Source organism: Tursiops truncatus, chromosome 7 (assembly GCF_011762595.2).
Source record: "Tursiops truncatus isolate mTurTru1 chromosome 7, mTurTru1.mat.Y, whole genome shotgun sequence".
NCBI lineage: Eukaryota > Metazoa > Chordata > Mammalia > Artiodactyla > Delphinidae > Tursiops > Tursiops truncatus.
The window spans coordinates 58,896,161-58,917,528 of NC_047040.1; the positions used below are offsets into that span (position 1 = coordinate 58,896,161).

Consider the following 21,368-nt stretch of genomic DNA (forward strand, 5'->3'; position numbering starts at 1 on the left):
TTGAATGGTACGTTTGTGAGCTAGTTTGGCACCATCTGGGGCTGGCAGGTGCTTAAAAGTGAACCTTTTTCTCATAAGGGTGTTTGTGCTCTCCAGAGCTTCCCCTGCAGGGTCCCTCCAACAATAGTTCTGGGAGATGGGCCATATGTACTATCCTCTAGCCGTGCTCTCTTCTTATTCCTCGTTTTCTGAACTTTCCGCTCCACGGAGATTTTGGAACCTCATTTCTCCCAGGAGGCTCTCTGGAGGCAGAATTAAAAATGGCTCCAGTTTAGCTCTTTCCCTGTAGGATGGGATTAAGAGTCACACAGGGCAGTGGCTGTCTGCAAAAGGGTTCCTTTTACAAATACTCCCCCGATATCTACACTTGCAACCCTTTTATGACCTCCTTGTAGGTTTTAGGGCTGCGTATCCAGCTTTTAATAATGCTGTTTGAAATTTCCATGAGGGGATGTGATAGCTCACTTTGGAATTTCATATTTATAGAATCTTTGGTGTTTCCGTAGTCAGTTCCAATTTAATATTCTATTATCCTATAATTTAAACTTCTGTTCCTCTTCCAAAATAGGGCAATTCCTAGACCACTGACCTATGTCAGAATACCTTCCTAGGTATTAGGGTTTTTCAACCTCGGCACTATTAACATTCTGGACCAGATGATTCTTTGCTGTAGAGGACTGTCCTGAGCCTTGTACTGATACAGTGTTTAGCAGCGTCGCTGGCTTCTTACGCAGTAGATGCCAGTATCACCTTCTCCCTCCCAGTCCTGACAGTAAAAATGTTTCCAGACATTGCCATGCGTTTCCTGGGAGGAAAATTGCCCCTGGATAAGAACCACTGCCATAAATTTAAGAGTACAGGTCCTAGGGCAAACATGTTGAAAACAAGGTATGCATCATAAAGATGACCTCGACAAGAATGGTAGCCCTGGAGGCAACCTCAGACATCCACCTTGTCCAACCCCACTTTATAAATGAGGAAACAGTTCAGAGAAGTGAACGTATTAGCTGGTGTTGCAAAGCCCCTGTCACAGGTAGGACCAGGAAGAACCTAGTTCTCCTGACCTTTGCACAGTGTTCATTGTGAGGTTGGAGATAAATAGTTATTAAATCTCAACAGCGCTGCTAATTTTAAAGTACCTATGCTTAGAATTTTCTGTGCCAAAAATAGGACATAGAAAAACCTTATCTAATTAGTTAGCGAATAACACTGAATTAAAATTGGACACTATAATTAATCAATGCTAAATTGTAGTCAAATCCATTACCCTTGAGTAGATTATCTGTGTGACCCACAGTCTCCTTCTGACACCACACACTGTGGGTCTGAAGGCGCTGATTGGAGGGCTTTGAGAAGACGGGAGGCTGGGGGTTGAGTGGAACCTATGAGTGGCAGTAAATCATTTTTGTGTTATCTGTAGTTTGTTTTTATCTATGTCACCGCTCCTCTCCATTAACAAAGTTAATTGAGAATTGACTATTGCAAACTTTTATTATAGAAGGCCGGAGATGGAGAAACACATGCAGAAAAAATAGAAATCATTCAATTGTTTGTTCTAAGTATGGTCAATTTCAGGACCAATTGATCAAATTTCAGAAACTTTTCTTTCTCTGTTTTTTAACTCTGAGTGCCCTTCATGTTTTGTTTGTTTTCTTTTTTTTTTTTTCATCACTGAACAAAGTATATGCTTTCCAAAGAATTGTTAGTTTTCTTTTCAGCAAAGTCTTACAAGAAACAGGCTTTGGAAGTAAAATTTAGCAGGTTCCCTAAGATTTTGTTTCCTGAAGAGCACCTTTCATTTCTGGATTTTATTTGTGTGCTTAGATAGGAACTGCCGGGTTTTAATTTTGTAGGGACCTCCACTGGAATGCTCGCTCTCCACGTGAAGTCAGCTTAAGTCTCAGGTCACTGGGACTCGCTGCTCACCTCCCGATGGAGCCTTTCTCTCCCAGTTCTGTCTGTGGTACCCCTCGGTTGGAAATGTGGAAATGATCAGTGAGTCTGCTCCCTTAATAATAATTTTAAAATTTAAATAATCAAAAATACTATTGTCCATTTATTGGACACTATGCCCCAGACACTGTGCTAACATGTTTCCGGGCCTTTAATCCTCACAACAGTCCTTGGCGGTAGGCATCATTGTTCCATGTCTCAGGTGAAAGAACTCATCAGTGTGCCCAAGGTCATTCAGTCATAAGTGGAGGGACAGGTCTCCAGAAACCCCTGGCCGGCGCATGAGGCTTGCAGTATCTTCCCCACCAGGGATTGAACCTGGGCCCTGGCAGTGGAAGTGCCAAGTCCAAACCACTGGACAGCCAGGGAATTCCCCCCCTTTTTTTTTTCCTTTGGCCCTGGCCCATGCTCTTAACCTCCACATGGTTTTGCCCCCCTCACTTAGAATACTGGGCCATTTCTCTCTTTAAAATATCTCCAGGGGTTGTCCTTTTCCCTGTGGCCTACGGTCTTATGCCTGGATTCTTCTAAGAACCTCCTGTGCGATGGCACACACCTCATACCATCTGCCCCCAAATACTGCTTTTAATAAGCCATTCCTTCCATCTAAATCCCTCCGTAGCTCCCTATGACCGTACAAGCCAACACTTCGTCTGACTCACTGCATTCTGGCTTCTGTCCCTCTCCCTTCAGTCATCCTTTTATGCACCTGGGAAAATGACAGGTTTGTCCTCCATTTCCCTCGGGCCTACCCAGTCACTGAGTCCCGGTCTGAGACTTTTTTTTCCTTTCTTTTCTTTTTGGCCGCACTGCGCGGCATGTGGGATCTCAATTCCCCGACCAGGGGTCAAACCCGTGCCCCCTGCAGTGGAAGTACAGAGTCTTAACAGCTGGATTGCCAGGGGAGTCCCTGAGACTTCTTTCTCTGTGAAATTTTGTTGTGGTATTGTAGCCCACCTGGTCCCTGATTTAATTGGTTCAACCCAGTTAAATTCTTAATTTTCCTTTCATCATTTCATACATGTTACTTGGTCCAAATCTTATGATCGTGTGGCTCTGCTGTGTCTCCTAGATAAGGACCAAAAGATGCATAACCTTCAAGGCACTCACAGTACATAAATGCATGTTGGTTTATTTGGCATCGTTTTTCAAAGACGGGAAGTTACACGGGGATAGAAGAAAGGCTCGGTGGAAGTTTCTGAACGTTGCTGATACCACCAAGAACAGAGATCCTTGATCGTGGAGATATTAAGCTTTCCTAACAATATTTTAACATCATCAGGGGTGGGGGGATTTACATTCATCTTTAAACCAAATCATGATAAGTCAACTTTTTTTTCAATTTCACAATCCATATTGATGTGGTGTGTGAATTAGAGAGGGGTCCAATCGCCTCTTTATGATTTGAGGTTATTGATTTTTATTAACTTGAGAAAAGTATTTTTTCTGATTCTAGAATGGATGTTTCTAATGTTACTGGTAAAATAAAAGCCTACCAATTTCTCAAGAGCATCTGAGTTTGGATTTTTTTACCTTTCCTTGCTATCTACTGGAAGTTTCTGAATCTTACAAGTTACAGTAGTATATCTGGTTTTTGTTAAAAGAATTGTAGAGATATGAATTGTTAAAGATTTTGATTGGTTAATGACACTACATGTTTTTAAAGATAATTTTTGGTGCTGACAGAAATCAGTAGACGGCGCAAAGCACATTTTTAAAGACTTCTTCAGGAGACAGGTGAGTCTAGAACCTGCTAGTCGCCCACTCTCTCCTTAGCTGCAGTATCTACCTTTGGCCAAGTAAAGGAAAGACCTGTTAATATTATGGTGCAGATGTTCTGACTGTTTCTTAGATTCCACAGCTGTCTATTTGGCACCCATTAATTGCAGGGCCAAACTAAGGGCCACAGTTTATCTCTCCATCAATCCAGAGCCCATGCTCTGACCCTCCTTATCACCTAATTCTCACATATCAAGCCAATATTCTCCCTGCCCTAAGTCCCCCAGACCAGGTCCCAGACAGCTAGAGACCACCCCGATAGACCAGAGACCACCCACAGAGTTCAAACTAGCAAATCCTTCAAGCTGTTTACCCTGCTCTGTCTTTTCTGTGGAAAACACAGCAAAGGCTTTCCCCTTGAGCCTCCTTCTGTTTCCTCACCGTGCGTGGTGCTGCAAGACGCCGTGTGCCTCTCGGGAGATGTAAGTGATAAAAATCTTTCGGTGGCACTGCCTCTCTGTGTTGCCACTCTGTTGCCTCCAAAAATTAAAATCCCATGAGTACAAATGAGACAGACAACAGTGCAATTTCCTGGGACTTTTTCTCTGTCAAGTGCATTTGCGTTCATTATTATGTCACTCTAGTAGCTGTCCTTGTTCTGTGCTCTTGGAAACCTGATGTCCAGAACTTACGAAAGCTATCTGACTATGCAAAATATGTTTTGACCTCATCAATTGAAGAAGCTCCAAGTAGGTTTCTTCCTGAGAGATGGAGACCTGCAGTTGGAAGAAATGTGACGAGGCAGGAGGGGAAGGAACGGGTGTGGCAGGCTTTGATGGGTAAAGCAGAGATAAGGACAGAGGCAGCAATCTCTGGAAACAACGTGGGTCCACCTGGAAGTCATCTTAACGCAAGGACTGCACAAGCCATAGGCTGAGACCCTTTCATAGCCTGAGAGCATTCGTTCACTCACTCAGTGGACGTGACGCTGATCTGGTTGGCTAGGCGGTGTCCCCTTCCTCACTGCTCTGCGTGTGTCCCTCCCATGTGCCCAGTCTACAAGGATGACCTCCTCTGATAGAGGTGGACCGTTCTTCAGTCAGGGGAGCTCCTGCTAGAACCTCCAAACCAGCTTTCATTTATTTATTCACCCATCTTCCCACCCATTCAGCCTTCTATCCACTTAAATACCTACTAGGCCTGGTTCCAGTGCTGAGGACACATCAGTGAAGACAGTCCTTGCCCTTTGGAAGCTGATATTCCTTTGAGAGAGAGGGAATGGGTAGGTGAACGGATACTTAATGAGATACGGTAGGGCGAGGGGAGAGACGAAAGAGGATCAGAAGTGCTATTTTAGCTAGGATGGCAGGGGAGGGCCTCTGTTGGAGGGTGACTTTGAGAGGGACTGAAGGGTGAGTAGGTGAGAACATCTGGGAGGCAAGCCTTCTAGACGGAGGGAGCAGCAGACAGGAAAGCCAGAAACAAGCAGCAGCAGGAAGGCAGCGTGATGGAAGTGGAGGGGAAGCCTGAGACAGAACCCCAAATGCAGTCATCATCCGTAGTACGAACACAAGATGTGGCACGGGCAGCGGGAGATTCTGCCCACGGGCTGGCAGCGGAGCAGGGACAGTGCAGGAGCAGCTGCGCTATCAGCCTTAGTGTGCGCTCGCTGTGTTCCAGGCACCGGAGTCATTTACAAACAGTATCTCATTTGATTGTACCTTTAACTTAACTTACGTGTTTTTGTTTTTTTTGTTTTTGTTTTTGTTTTGTGGTACGAGGGCCTCTCACTGTTGTGGCCTCTCCTGTTGCGGAGCACAGGCTCCGGACGCGCAGGCTCAGCGGCCATGGCTCACAGGCCCAGCCGCTCCGCGGCATGTGGGATCTTCCCAGACCGGGGCACGAACCTGCATGCCCTGCATCGGCAGGCGGACTCTCAACCACTGCGCCACCAGGGAAGTTTATTAAGGCAATACATGCACATGGTTAACCAAGGAGAAAGGCTTATAACAAAGAGCAGAAGGCCTCTGCCTTCTTCCTCCCACCTCGAATCTTTTCTTCCAGAGGCGACCACTTTCAGTTTTTTAAACTGTTTCTTCCGGTATTTACCCCCTTATTTCCAGATCCCGCGCTCACACTGTTACTTCACGCTTTAGTCCTTTCCGCTTGACTTTCTCTTGCGGTAGATGACGATTTAGCTCTCTACTTTACCTCCCTCCCTTCTCACCTTCAACCCTTACATATTGCAATTTTTGTTCAATTAATATTCGTGTTTACATCGTTACGACTGAGTGAATGTTGTTCACTATCTAGTCAATAAGTGTAACAATCATTTTTCCTCAAACTACCTTTTTTCCCCGGAGTAAATCATTGCCCTCTTTTTTTTTTTTAAGTTGCTCAGTTCTGAGTACATATCACCACTATTTCTCAGCAGTAATAATCAGTCCCTTATAGATGGCACAGGCTTCCTGATGACAAGCGCGTAGAGCAGGGTGGCTGGAGGGCAGGAACGGGAGGTGGAGAGGGTAGAGCAAGCGGCACCGTCAACGGCTTTGTCCTGGGGCGGCCAGAAGCTGGAAGGCGCCCTCTCCCCCTTCTGGGGCCTCCGAGCCAGGTTTGGGGGTGAAGTGGAGACGGAGCATCCTCCTGGGGCAGCGGCTGACTGGCGCTGAAGGAGTGCGGTGTAATCAGAGCCAGGCCAAGAGCCCTCTGTAAGCTCTTCCGATCACAGTGTTGTGATGAGTCACACTTCCTGCTTGAAAACAGGCAGATAGTAGAGAGGGAAATCCTACTGTGAGGTTTGGATAGGATTTCAAATGGGTCTTTTCTGCAAATAAGGTTGAAAGAGGGAGGAGGAGGGAAGAACTTTCTCTCGGGCTAGTGCTTGTTGAGCCTTAGAGAAAAGGATACCCCGAGGTCCTGGGACCTCCATTCCCTGCATCTTCATTATGTGGTGGACTTGGCTGTTCAAGTGACTTTGACCAGCACTCAGATTTGGTGGACCACTGGGATGTGGGTAAGGACTTTAAATGTTTTTTTGTGGGAGAAGACTTTCTTAAGCAGGTGTGGGGCTGTGGGTCAATATCTGTTGAGCACTGACAGAGGACATCTAGGAAAACTGGCTAGATCGTTGGGCAAGTTACTTTATCTCTCTAGCCTTAGCTTCCCCATCTGTGAAACGGGCTACTCAGAGACTATATGTCATAGGATTGTTGTGAGTTTTAGAAGAGGGGAGACTTAAGAGCACTTAAAGGAGGACCCGGCACATCGTGAGCCTTCAGGAAATGTGAACTATTATTCTCATGAGAAATTCATCAATACTCTATGTCACAGTGTTTGTGGTCAGGCTTGCTGAGGTATGGTGAAAGTCTACGGCTTTTTATTACATTTTGAAGCTGAAAAGAGTGATTTCTTTATGTACTCAACATTTTCTGGAAATACAAATGCATGGTTTGAAATCTGGTCCTAAGAGGTAAGCTCGGGGCTCTCGCTGTTGCGGTGGTGATGACTGCATGTTGAAAGAAAGCAGGATGCATTCAACTTGAAACCTACAAAGAACCTTCTCGGGTTTGAACCTTAAACTTTACAAAGGAACAAATGAAGTGCATCGGAGCAAAAGTTCCTCAACTCTTCTGCCACCAACAGATAGGGTTAAAGGTCCCTTAGTCCCCCTTTGGACTTAAGGAAAATGTGGACTTTGAGACAACCTTTGTAAGGAGACTAACTTCTGTACAATTTTTTTTTTTAACCATAGGACTTTGGGAAAATAGATTCCAACCATATGGAGATGGTAAACCAGGAATTGTTTAAAAAAAAAAGATCTAGCGTTTTGTTCACTCAGAAGTAAAGTGACGACTGCTGGTTGAAAAGTATATTTTTGTTATTAAGGAAGCAAATTAAAATTGCAAGAAAACAATGGAATGATCAGCTTGCAAAAGTTATTTGCTTTGATTAGAAGCACCAATAAATGTGCCTTGGTTCTATAACTGCTTCATTTAGCACTTGACATAAAATAGATTTTTTTCACAGCATAATATCTCCATTGAAATATAATTATTTTGCAGATTGCTCAACTGAATACTCTTATAAACATGCTGTTGGGGGATTCACCCCAGGCGATCATCAGATCATGACAATGTGCACAGTTGATGGACACGTGAGGGATGTGGCAGTCGAGCTTGGAGCAGAGAAGGTGATTTGTTGCAGAGCAATTACCCTAATGCATTTTTAAAAGCATAAAATAAAGAATCATTTCATTTGCTGAAAAGATATTTTAGGTGCTTCGGTAAAGCAGTGACAGAATATTTTGATTGTCAGCTTTTTTTTTTTCCTTTAAAGTTAGATAATTACATTTACCAGTTAAAGAATTGCCGTTTAAAAATAATATTTTGTCTAAATGTTTAAAGATGTCTATTAAAAATGTATACTGAACATGACAGCGGCCTTTTCATGCTGTAATTCTAGTCGGTGGTCTGAAAACAATTAGGATGAAAAAAATGTACATTTATTCAGTGCTAGCTGGAGTCAAGTTTAGAGTATGGTGAGGGTGGCATTGTGATTTTTAAGATAGCGCTATTTTGCTCAGATAACACTTCTAAGAAAGGTTCTGCAGTTATGTGCGTGTTTAGTTTCTTCAGTAATCTCTCCAGGGAGAAAAGCTCCCAGTGGGTTGTGGTCCGGGGCACCTTCTGTCTCATGCATAAGAGAGAAGATGGGGAAAAACTTTAGTAAAACAGCCAAATGTTATCCATCTACTTAGGCCCCTCATTCAAACTGGTATACACCAGAAAGGCTGTACTGGTTGTTACAACATTGAAATATTTGCTCATTTGTTGGTAAAAAGTTGGTAAAAGTCCAGCCCCCTCAGGTCCCTCCCTTAGGTCTCCACACTGCTCTGCCATCCAGCAGCCAAAGGACTAATGCCTGCCTTAACCGGGGGTTGCCAGGCTCTGTCCCAGCCAGGCTAGTATCCATTCCAGTCGGTAGGGGTCTGGGCCATACTGGTTATCACCCTGTTTAGATTAATCTTTGGCTTTAGCCTAGGAACATTTAGAATATTCAAAAGCAACATGTGGAGGCTGGCATATGGGATGGGGCAAAAAACTGGTAAGAAACACGGTTCCTTGGTCCCCTTAATCTAAGTAATGGGAGTAGATTCATGTTTGAATGTGTTTGAACTTCTACCAAGAGGGAGGAGCTAGGGGCAGAGATTTGAGCTCTGGGACTGCTTCATGGGGTGTTTCTCACTGCCTGTGGCAGCTGTTGATCTATGGCCAGGAGTGTTAGAGAGCTCTCTCAGGTCAGGAATAACCTCCAGGAGAAGTGAGAAGGGAGATGGTGAAGTTATGGTGCAAAAACACACAGCCACGATGGGGTGAAGCAGTCAGGTCAGTACTCTGTCCTTGACTCTTAGGCAAATCAAAGTTTTGAAGCAGATTTCTGAGGGAAACCTGGTAACTTGCTGTGATCTAGCTCGCTTGAAAGAAGTCCCACAGCTCCCATGGGAGGCTCCCTGTCCATTAAAGAGCACCGAGGCTCTCCTGACATAGACTTCTTTCTCCAAATGAACGTTGAGAGTCTGAAGCCTCCTTTCCCTTCATGTGGGACAGGTTTTCAATTCTAGTTGTTGTATGTAAAAACCTAACAGGTCTCAGTAAACTAGGAATAGAGGGGAAATTTCTCAACTTAATAAAGTTGAGGAGCTATCTACAAAAAAACCTACAGCTGACATCATACTTGATGGTGAGAGACTTAGTTTCCCCATTAAGATCAGGTACAGGGACTTCCCTGGTGGCCCAGGGGTTAAGAATCCGTCTGCCAATGCAGGGGACACAGGTTCGAGCCCTGGTCCGGGAAGATCCCACATGCCGCGGAGCAACTAAGCCCGTGCGCCACAACTACTGAGCCTGCGCTCTAGAGCCTGCGAGCCACAACTACTGAAGCCCACGCGCCTAGAGCCCGTGCTCCGCAACAAGAGAAGCCACTGAAATGAGAAGCCTGTGCACCACAATGAAGACCCAACATAGCCAAAAAATAAATAATAATAAAAAAAAGATCAGGTACAAAGCAAGGATGTTTCCTCTTACCACAGCTTTTTAGTATCATAGCGGAAGTCCTTGCTAATACAATAAAGTGAAGAAAGGAAATAAAAAATGTACTTATTGGGAAGGAAGTAATAAAATAGTCTTTGTTTGCAAGTGACATGATTACCTATGTTAATCGTTATGCCTAAAGAATTGACAAAAAAAAATCTCCTGGAACTAATAAGCAATTATAACAAGGTTGCAGAATACCAGGTTTATATACAGAAGCCAAACAATGAACAATGGAATTTGAAATTAAAAACGCAGTACCATTTACATTAGCACCTTCCAAAATAAAATACCTAGATATAAATCTAACAAAACATGTACAAGATCTATATGAGTAAAACTACAAAACTCTGAAGAATGAAATCAAAGAACTAAATAAATGGAGAGATATTCCATGTTCATGCATAGAAAGACTCAATATGGTCAGGATGTTACCTCTTCCCAAATTGATTTATAGATTAAATCCATCCCTTTCAAAATCCCAGCAAGTTATTTCATGGATAGTAACAAACTGATTCTGAAGTTTATATGGAGATTCAGAAGACCCAGAGTGGCCAACACAATATTGAAGGAGAAGAACAAAGTTGGAAAGCTAACACTACTGAACTTCGAGACACTTTAAAGCTATCATAATCAAGAAATGTAGTATTGGTGAAAGACTAGACAAACAGGTCAAGGGAACAGAACTGAAAACCCAGAAATAGACCCCCATAAATATAGTCAATGACCTTGACAAGGATCAAAGGCAATTCAGTGGAGCAAAGGTAGTCTTTCAAATATGGTGTTGGGACAACCAGACATCCACATGCAAAAAAATGAATCTGGACACAAAACATATACCCTTCACAAAAATTAACACGAAATGGATCACTGATCTAAATGTAAAATCAAAATTATAAAACTCTCAGAAAATAACAGGAGAAAACTTACATGGCCTTTGGTATGGTGATGACTTTTTAGATACAACACCAGAGACCTGATCTATGAAAGAAATAATCGATAAGATGGCTTCATTAAAATTAAAAACTTCTGCTCTGTGAAAGACAATGTCAAGAGAATGAGAGAACAAACCATAGACTGGGAGAAAATATTTGCAAAAGACATGTCTGATGGACTATTATTCAAAATATTCAAAGAAATCTTAAAACTCGACAATAAGAAAAAAATGATTAAAAAATGGGCCAGGGCTTCCTTGGTGGCGCAGTGGTTGAGAGTCCGCCTGCTGAGGCAGGGGACACAGGTTCGTGCCCCGGTCCGGGAAGATCCCACATGCCGCGGAGCGGCTAGGCCCGTGAGCCATAGCCGCTGAGCCTGCGCGTCCGGAGCCTGTGATCCACAAGGGGAGAGGCCACAATAGTGAGAGGCCCGCGTACCGCAAAAGAAAAAAAAAAAAAAAGGGGCCAAAGACCTTAGCAGACAACTCACCAAAGAAGATGTACAGATGGCAAATAAGCATACGAAAAGATCTCCACATCATATGTTATCAGGGAAATGCAAATTAAAATAAGAATGAGATAGCGCTACACACCTGTTAGAATGGCCAAAATCTGGCACACCGATAACACCAAATGCTGACAAAGATGTGGAACAACAGGAATTCTCCTACATTGCTGGTGGAAATGCAAAATAGTACAGCCACTTTGAAAGACAGTCTGGCAATTTCTTACAAAACTAAACATACTTTTACCATATGATCCAGCAATCGTGCTCCTTGGTATTTACCCAGAGGAGCTGAAAACTTATATCCACACAAAAGCCCGCACACGAATGTTTATAGCAGCTTTATTCATAATTACCAAAACTTGGAAGCAACCAAGATGTCCTTCAGTAGATGAATGGATCAATAAACTGTGATACATCCAGACAATGGAATATTATTTAGTGCTAAAAAGAAATGAGTTATCAAGCCATGAAAGAAACTTAAGTGCATTTTACCAACCTGAAAAGGCTACACACTGTATGATTCCAACTACATGACGTTCTGGAAAAGGAGAAATTATGGAGACAGAAAAACGATCAGTGGTTTCAGGGTGTTGGGAGGTGGGGTGAGGGATGAATAGGCAGAGCACAGAGGATTTTAGGGTAGTGAAAAATACTCTGTATGACATTATAATAATGGATACATGTCGTTACACATTTGTCCAAACCCATGGAATGTACAACACCAATAGTGAACCCTAACGTAAACTATGGACTCTAAGTGATAATGATGTGTTTGTCAGTCGTAACAAACGTACCACTCTGAGGAGTGATGTGGATAACGGGGAAGGTTATGCATTTGGGGCAGGGGATATATGGAAAATCTCTGTATCTCCCTCTCAATTTTGCTGTGAACCTAAAACCTGCTTTTTAAAATAGTCTAAAAAAAATCTTTCCTAACCAAAAATCTAAAAAAACCCAACCTAACAGATCTCCCCACCTCCTGTCTTGCCCTCCTCCAGTCAGCTTACCATGCCACTGGCTTCCAGGTAATCTGTTGAGCAGTAACTCTGGTCATGACCCTCTCAGCATAAAAGCCTTCAGTGCCTTCCTGTTGCCCGGAGAGTGTGTGGGGTGTCTCCAAATGTTTCTGAGCATGCACTTCCGATCTATGTATGTATTTATTTATAAATTATATGCAGGTAGTGTTGTACTGATACATTATATAGGATATAAATATGCCAAAATAGATGTTTTAAAGGATGAGATAAGATTAATATAATAGATATTTCACTATTTTCTTCCCACACCCCTAGTAGATGGTTTTGTGCACTACACTTTAGGGGTCAGTCGCCTAGAGCCATGCTACTCAAATTACATTATGTGCTCACAGATCACCTGGGGAGCTTGTTAAAATGCAGATTCTGATTCAGTAGGTCTGGGGATGGGGCTTGAGTTTCTGCAGTTGGAATGAGCTCTCAGGTGATGCTGCTGGTACTGGTCCAGGGAACACACTACTAGTAGCAAGAACCTGGGGCATACAGTCCAAACTCATTAGAATGTCGTTAGAAACACCATCAGCTGGCCTCTGTTACTTTAGTTATTTGTGATCTAGACATAACATAAATTTGCAGGTCCTCCAAACGTACCATGTGGTTTTGTCAGTTGGTGCTCATGCTTCTTCCTTTGCCAGGAATGCTCTTCTCTTTCTCTCCCCATCCTGGCAAACACCAGGGATTGTTTAAGACTTGGTTTGAGGCTAAACCATCCCGAAGAAGTTTTAAAAAATGACTTTCCCTCTGCCACATCCATTCTCCTTGCCTCCCCCGCCCATACATACAAGTAGACTGAGGTGCCTCAGGCCAAAGGGAGCAGCCATTATCTGTGCCCTCCCTAAATTCTCACAGAATGCACTTGAAAGGCTTCGGTACACTGTTGTTATGTGTCTGTCACGGACATGTTAACACGGCGGAGTCCCCTCGGCATCAGTGCTTTTGGCAAGAAGGGAAGAGGAAGCTTGAGTGGGCAGAGGGAGAGGGCAGGCCCAGGCAGGCCAGGGACAGCTTGGCTGACCCCAAGGGAGCTCTGGAGATGGCCTTTGTACCCACACAGGAATCAGTCACTGGGCGTGGGTGAGGCTCCCCACTGCTGAGCAGGCCCTGGGCACGGGTCCCTATCTGTCCACAGCACTCCTAACCTTTGCTGCACCAGCTCTTCCTGTAAGGGAAATCTGGACAGAGCATCACAGTGTTCGCCTAAATATCTCTCCCCTTTTCCTAGGACTCCAGCTCCCTTAGGTCAGGGATACGGTTAATCAGTCGTTGTGTCCTGAGGTCCAGGCAGAATGTTGGCACACAGTGGCGCTCAGTAAACAGCACCTGCAAATGTCAGACTGACCAGTGTGGTCACCCTAAGTGGGGTGTACAAGACAGTCCTTTGGGGCATGGGAAGAAAATATGAGGAAGTTCTACTTACATATTTTAAACCTCCCCCTTTGATTCCACGTACATATGTTAGTACAGTATTACATATGTGTTTCATAAATAAACATAAATAAATGAGTTGCTCAAACATTTTTTGTAGAGGTACAGAATCAGTAGTTGTAAGGAGACCAGTGGTCTGGAGCCGTTGTTGGCATTTTTGGTAAAGTTTGACTGGAACACAGCAGCACCCATGTGTTTATGCATCTTCTATGGCTTCTTTTTTTTTTTTTTTTTCTTTTGTAGTACGCGGGCCTCTCACCGTTGTGGCCTCTCCCGTTGCGGAGCACAGGCTCCGGACGCGCAGGCTCAGCGGCCATGGCCCACGGGCCCAGCCGCTCCGGGCCCGGTCTGGAATGGAAGAGGCTAATTTGTGTCATCGGCCAATTAATAACTATCACTTTTATGGTCAAAAAAAGAAGGAAATGGGCTGGAGGTGTGGAGGAGCTTTGTCAGAGGTTGAATTGGTACTTCTAAGATGCCCATCTTTGTCCCTGGCCGACAAATAACACTTCGGGCAGTATGTCATGAGCCTTGACCCTTTGTCTCAGTTTGGGATTTGGTTTTGCCCTGAGGTCATGGCTTTTTTTTTTTTTTTTTCCGGTACGCAGGCCCCTCACTGTTGTGACCTCTCCGGTTGCGGAGCACAGGCTCCGGATGCGCAGGCTCAGCGGCCATGGCTCACCGGCCCAGCCACTCCGCGGCATGTGGGATCTTCCCGGACCGGGGCACGAACCCGTGTCCCCTACCTCGGCAGGCGGACTCTCAACCACTGCGCCACCAGGGAAGCCCTTCTATGGCTTCTTTTGTGCTACGACGACAGAGTTGAATAGTTGAAGCAGAGATTGTATGGCCCGCAGCGCATAAGACACTTCCTATCCAGGCCTTCACAGACAGTTTGCGCCTCCCTGGTCTGGGGGGATACTGCTGTTAGTGTGTTGACTGCAGGTGACCTTTACCCTTCAATTTCTGCTGAACCACGTGTCCAGCAATAATAATGAAGCCCTAAGTTATTGCAGGGTGGGGCCTCATGGTTAGCAGCAGTTTGCTTCTCAGATGCTGTGAGAGGGACAGCTATTTGTTTCCCAATATCCTTTCTTTATTCTAGGCACATGGATGCCTAGAATAAAGACTGCATTTTCTAGCCCTTGTTGCAGTTACTAGGACCACTGAAGTCTGGTCGGTGGAATGTTGTGTGCAGCTTCCAGGGGGTGGCCTTAAAGGGAATGGTCATGTTCTTCTTCCCTTCCTCCTTTGGCTGGCTGTAATGGAGATAAGATGGCTGGAGTCTGAGCAGCCATCTTGCACTATGAGGTGGGACATGTTGACGATATTATAGCAGCAGCTTAGTAAGAGGAGGCCAGCTCCCTGCCAATGACATGAAGCCATATTCTTTTACATGCAAGAGAAATAAGCTTCTATACTGTTTAAGCCATTGTTAGTTGTGAATCCTAAAGAGTTTCTTTTTACCCACAATTGAGCATAATTCTAACTGATTTGGATAATCTGTCACTGAGTAATCCCCCCAAAGTTTCCCATTTTAGATTATGTGACATTTCTTCTAGGAGGTGCTTTGTCCAAAAAAATCTGAGTTATTTTAACTAAAGAACTAACGTTCACAACTCTGTGCACATCACTGAAGCAGTTGCGCATTGATGAAATTGTGGGGTGATCAGGAAGGGGACACCTGAGCTTGGGCAGCTGAGGGATAACTGTGCAGGGACTCAAATAAGACACATTTGAAAATTTGGGTGCTTCTTTCCTTAAAAGAGATATGTTCTTTATAGTTCTATTTGTGTGTATTTTCCCTTTTCTTCAGAGACTTGACTTGTATAAATAATTCTTGAGTCTTTTTTTTTTTAACTTATAGAAGTTTTTCTAAGTAAATACTCTAATTACTTAGCCAAGTGATAAATGTTTTCCTGGAACTGCCTAACTTTATTATGCAGCACCCAAGAACAATCACTTAGATTTTACAACACCCTTAATAGAGAATTAATTGAGTACATCTTTTTGACTAGAGTAATTTATTTCGAGTTAGAATTTTTGAAGAAAGTAATTTTTATTTGTGCTCACAACAAAATAATTAGTGACAGTCATTTTCCTTAAAAGAAGGGTTTTGAAAGAGCATTTTTTTTAAAGGTATCATTTATTATATGGAAGAGCCTATGAGAGGAACCCTTTGTCCAGGACAATAGTCTTTTAGCCTTGTTAGTGTCTTATTCTGTATAAATGTGCCTAATTGTTACAGTTGCTAAACAGAACCCATCCTACTGAGTGTGATCATTTAGCTGTGAGGAGGCATAATAGCAGTTGCATCCAAAATTTGCAGCAATTTTACATATTCTTTCTGCAGAATTTTTTTTTCTTGTTGCCAAAGGCGCGGAGGAAGTGCTGCTGTTTCCCCCATTGTCAGGGGCAGCTGTCTGTCTGAGCTGAGGCTGCACACCCACCAACCAGGCAGATGGTGGATGGGAGCTGAGGCATGTCTTCTGTGCACAGAACCCACTTTGCTGGCTTTGGGGAGTGCAGCTGCCACGCTCTTAGGATGGTGACAGTGAAGGAGACAGCGTCCGCATTTCAGGAGCCCTTGTATAGGGAGCCATGTGCATTGAAAGGGTGCTTGGGGTCTTTGGAGCATTGAATAGGCACTTGCATATTCAAACTGCCAGAGCTGTGTGAAAATATGAATTCCTATTAATTAGAATTTTGGATAGGAATCAGGCAGGAGGTGTGTTGCAAGGCTGAGGGGAAACCGTTCTGCCAGATCTGCATGTTAATGTGTTCCTGCTGGAGAGGCCAGCCCAGGGCCCTGCAGCCTCCTTAACAACCCCAGCTTTCTAAGACATGACTCACTCCTCGTCCTCCCCCTGTATGATCCTTTATGCTAATCAAAGTCCTTCCTAAGTCAGGCCCCCGACAAAGATTCAGTTGTCTGGGGGAGGATGGGGAAGGAATTTTCACTCGGCATGAGGTGGAAGAAACTTCCATGACCCTGCTGCTGTGACCTGGACCTCCAAAGAGGGTGGTTCAATGAGGAAACCACAGCCATGACCCTGTGTTCCCTTACTGTCCAGTCTAGGCCACAAGGCTTGACTTCAGCTCTGTTATTCCTTCTCTACCCTACCTTCCATCCTGTCCGCTGTCCTCCAAAGTGGACATTCAACTTTAACCCAGATATATATTTCAACAAGAGCTTTATTGAGTTTAATTCAGTTGTAATTGAACTGTATTTTTATATCATACAATTCACCCATTTTAAAGAATACAATTCAGTGGTTTTTAGCATATTCACAGATATGTGCAACCATTACCAGACTCCAGTGGAGAATAGTTCATCACCTCAAAAAGTTCATTACCTCCACCTTTTTTAGCTATTATTTCCTATGCTCATCACCCCTCCTCTGCTTGAAGCAATCACTAATCTACCTTCTGTCTCTATAGAGCCAGATATTCTTATGTGTGAGTAGTTTGGGGGTGTGATGGAGAGTGTGTCTGTGTGGATCTGTGCATAGGGTGAGGCCAAGAGGAGAGGATAGGGAAAATTTCCAGAACAGATGAGACACTAGTCCTGGCATGTAAAGGCATTCAGCTTAATTTCCATGTCTTGAAATCAAAGCAATCTACTTCTACTCTTATCTCAAGCTGAAATAGTATCCTATCACAAAGTCTTGGTCAGTCTTAATAGCTTACCTAATCAGAGTATGTTGTGAAAGTGAATTTTATATTTTACACCATACCTGAAGCAGATTCTACAATTTTGTTTGGTTTATCAGTATCGTATGTGTTCCACTCACATTCTAGAACTCGAGCATCAAAGTCTGGCCGGTCGATCCGAAAGTGGGAATAGTGTTAACTCGTATTTGAGGAGATCAAGATAGAATTTGCATCAGATAAGTCTCAGGACAGGGTTTTACTGCCTTTTGAGAGTTTTGATAGTTTGTCACTTACTTCACTATTTTTCGAATCTCTGACCCTAACAGTTCCACTCCCCACCGGCCGTACCCGCTCACTCGTCACTACCCACACCAGCATAAACATTTTTATGAAAGACATATAAGTTCAAAGAATCTGGAGCTGGAAAGGATTTTAGGGACAATTTAATCAAAGCCGCTAGTATTAGTCAGCTGCAGGCTGCCGTAACAAAATACCAGAGGCTGGGTGGCTCAAATAACAGAAATTTATTTTCTCACAGTTCTGGAGGCTGGAAGTCTGAGATCAGGGTGCCAGAATGACTGAGTTCTGGTGAGTTCTCTTCCCGGCTTGGACATGACACTGTCTTGTTGTGTCCTTATAGGGTGGGAGTCGGAGGATTAGTGCTTGCACATATAAATTTGGGGGGACACGGTTCAGTCCAAAGCACCACTCGTTATATTTTTCTTCATGTTACCCTGAAATGAAAGTATCTGTTTTAGAGAATTCACTACATTTCTGAAGTTGTAAATCTAATGAAGATCAAAAATACGTTTGCAGCTCCCTGCTTTGCAGCGTTATTGTCAGCTCTTGAAGGTTCCTCGTTGCTTAGAATTGATGGATCTGGAAGAAGATTCTTGGAAATTATGCCAGCGCAGAAATGAAAAATGAAGATGCAGTGAAAATCTTGGAGGTGGGACCAGAGGAATCTTTGAAGCTATGGCGCAGAGAGAACGAAGCAGATGGGGACTCTGAAGGGAGGGTTGTCCTCCTGAGGGACTGGGTGGAATGCTGGAATACGATTTCAGGTGGGAATAACCTGAGAGTGGCTGAAGAGGAGGAACCGTCCAGGAATGAGACCGTCTTTACAAGGTCCGTTTGCAGTGGAAGCGTGAATACCTGGGCGTGAGTCTCCTCATTCTCTCACAGGCTGGTTCCTTCTCCACCAAAGGTGAAAGGTAGGTGGTGCTCAGAGTGGGTGTTCTCTGCCAGCTGGGGCAGCAAGTTAGTCCTGGCCGTTATTTGGAAATCGTTTCTGGAGTGACACCTCAGTGGCTTTTGTCTCAATGCCTTTTGTCTGCGAGAACAATGCTCTACTATTGAAGACTGGGGATGACACCAGTGGAGGTGAGACACAAGCCCAATCTTGACGATCATTCAATCCAGGAAACTAGGACACTGACCCAAAGTTTACCCCTTCGTATGAAAATAAGAGAGAGCCAGAATTCCCAGTGAAAGAACTCTCAGATTATATGCTTTAGAATTCAAATTCAATTTCTTTTTCTTTAGGACAATTTGATACCTTAATTCTATATTTATATAAAAAGACATATGAAGCAAGCAATGGTTATTCAGCAGAGGATATGTTTAAATAGAGTATCAGGTTCTCTCAGTGCGTTCAGGGAGATTGGGATTGACATATACACACTACTATATTATAAAATAGATAACCAATAAGGACCTACTGGGAAGCACAGGGAACTCTACTCAATATTCTGTAATGACCTATATGGGAAAAGAATCTAAAAGAGAGTAGATATCTGTATATGTATAACTGATTCACTTTGTTGTACACCTGAAACTAACACAACATTGTAAATCAACTATACTCCAATAAAATTTTTTGTAAAAACTTATCTTGGTGCCTATAAATATGATGTACTCCACAAAGATGAAGTTAACATACAACGTTTTAGGTCACATCTCTGTGAACAGCAAGGTGCACTTGCTGTGTGAGGACACCAGACAGTGGCAACCTGTCCATCTGCTGACATGGAGAAGAGGAGCTAATAGGTATGTTCAGCTGAACCGTGAGAACACTGACCTGCAGAAACCCCCAAGGAGAGGTGTTGAACTCAGAGGTGCACTTCAGCTGTTTTGGGTGTGTGTGGGGGGGGTTGATTTGTTACCAGCATGTGTAATACATTAAAAAAAAATAGATCGTAAACGTTGGTTTGGAAAGAGTCTACTTAAATGATGTCGTGGAACTGTCAAGAAAGGTAGAGTTCATTTACTTCATGGAAACCATGTAATATTGTTAACTCTAATGATGTTTTATAATCATTGACACTTAACACATAGGAGATACAACACGTTTGCTAGACAGTCTTAATAGATATTTGCATAAATGGCAAATACGTGCCACAGCATTCTTTCAATGTTGGTTTTTTCACTGAGTACGAAAATTACTCACTTGTTAACGTTGTGACTGAAATATCCAGTTAAGTGAGCCAGCAATTCAATTTCTCTTTGGCTCAGGAAATGGCTCCCTCTTTTCACATTAGCACATGCCTGTTTTGGAAGTGGCTGGCTATTTTCACTGCGCTCGCGGTGACCTAAACCATACACCCACACTGTCTTGCTTCCCGGCTGATGGAAGTGGTGTGTGTGTGTGTGTGTGTGTGTGTGTGTGTGTGTGTGTGTTCGTGTTGTGAGTGTATGTGAGACACAGACAGACAAAAACAAAGACAAAGAAGACAGAGACTGAGATGGAAAGAATCTTTCCCTGAGCGAGAGAGTTTTTGAATCCTTTTCAGGAGATTTGTATGTCATTTTCCCATTGTTTGGTTTTATTTTTTAAAACCATTTTTAGTGCTATGGATGGCTGTGTCATTTTTGTTATTGTTGTTGAGCTACAAGGAAAACATTGGCAGTTCTGACGAGATCATGAAGCCAGAAGAATTTCTTGAGGAAAATATTCTCATGTGTTATGTAAGAACTTTCTCATTTCATTTTCTTCATAAAAGGACTCAACTCAATTGGTTTTGAAGCCCCCATAAACATTTGTTATTTGAAGGAAAATACAAAATGAAGACTGTCTACTTAGAAATGCTCATCAGCAAATATTTGTTGAGTGTCCACTATGGGCAATGTTTTGCGTTAGGTGTTCTGAGGCTTCAGGATGAATCACATGAATAAGACACAGAAACATGCCCGTGGTGTTTCCTTTGCGTTGTTTCCAAAAGGATTTACAGTGGGAATCTCATGGAGCAATTGACTGTCTTTATAAGTGAATTCTACAGTATATGCATAGAGTGATACAGAAAGTCTCCAATTTAGGATGGATTGGGTTCCAAAACTCCATTTGAAAATTAGTTGTTTGGTGGCCAGAGAGCATTTCCCTATACCAAAAATGTTATATAGGGCAGGTTCCTAAGTTTGTCCACAAGAATTTCTTTAGCTCATAAATTTAAGCCCAAATTAAGATATAAACTGAAATTTTAACTCCTTTTCAGGAGTACCTAACCTGCTTTTATAACATTTAAGGGACTCAGTGACCAGACCTGCCCCTGGGGTATGAAGGAGTCCCAGGTTTTGTGGGGCACCTGTCTGTATAAGCAATTTGTGTTATACAAAGTTCAGAGTGTCAGTGCTATCCTGAGGGGCAGGCTTATCTGATCATGTGGGGGAAAAAGCCATACTGGCCAGCGGAGACTATACATTTGCCGGGCTTCCCTCTGAGAACCAGGGAAAGCTAGGGCACCCTGGGATGACCCTTGTAGGTGTGAGTGCTGGAGCTCCTCAGGGCATCTGGTAGACCCCACAATGTGCAAAGGCAGTAGAGTTTTGAGGAGCCCCCAGAAGGTGGGAAATGTAGACTGGGGCACACACAGGTCCTGGTCCAGGCTCAGAGTACCTGTCCAGTTGGCACTACCAGTTTTGGACCGTCCCAGGCACCAGGAGGGACTCAAAAGAACATAAACCCCTGAGTCCCAGGTTCTGGGCAAGGCCCCCTGCTTGCCCGAGTTAAAGAGTGATAATGTCAGTGACAATATTTCTATGGGAAAGTGCA

At 43.6% G+C, this 21,368-nt stretch overlaps 1 long non-coding RNA gene across 2 annotated transcripts; it reads left to right on the forward strand.

The window, feature by feature from the left end:
• Positions 1-6,345: 6,345 nt before the first annotated feature.
• Positions 6,346-19,446, forward strand: LOC141279177 (uncharacterized). Of its 2 annotated transcripts, XR_012333096.1 has the most exons (3): positions 6,369-6,688; positions 7,737-7,864; positions 14,275-19,446. It is a non-coding gene; the product is annotated as an uncharacterized lncRNA (long non-coding RNA). The 2 variants fall into 2 exon arrangements; XR_012333095.1 differs by lacking the exon at positions 14,275-19,446 and having other exon boundaries at positions 6,346-6,688; positions 7,737-8,108.
• The last annotated feature ends 1,922 nt before the right edge of the window (positions 19,447-21,368 follow it).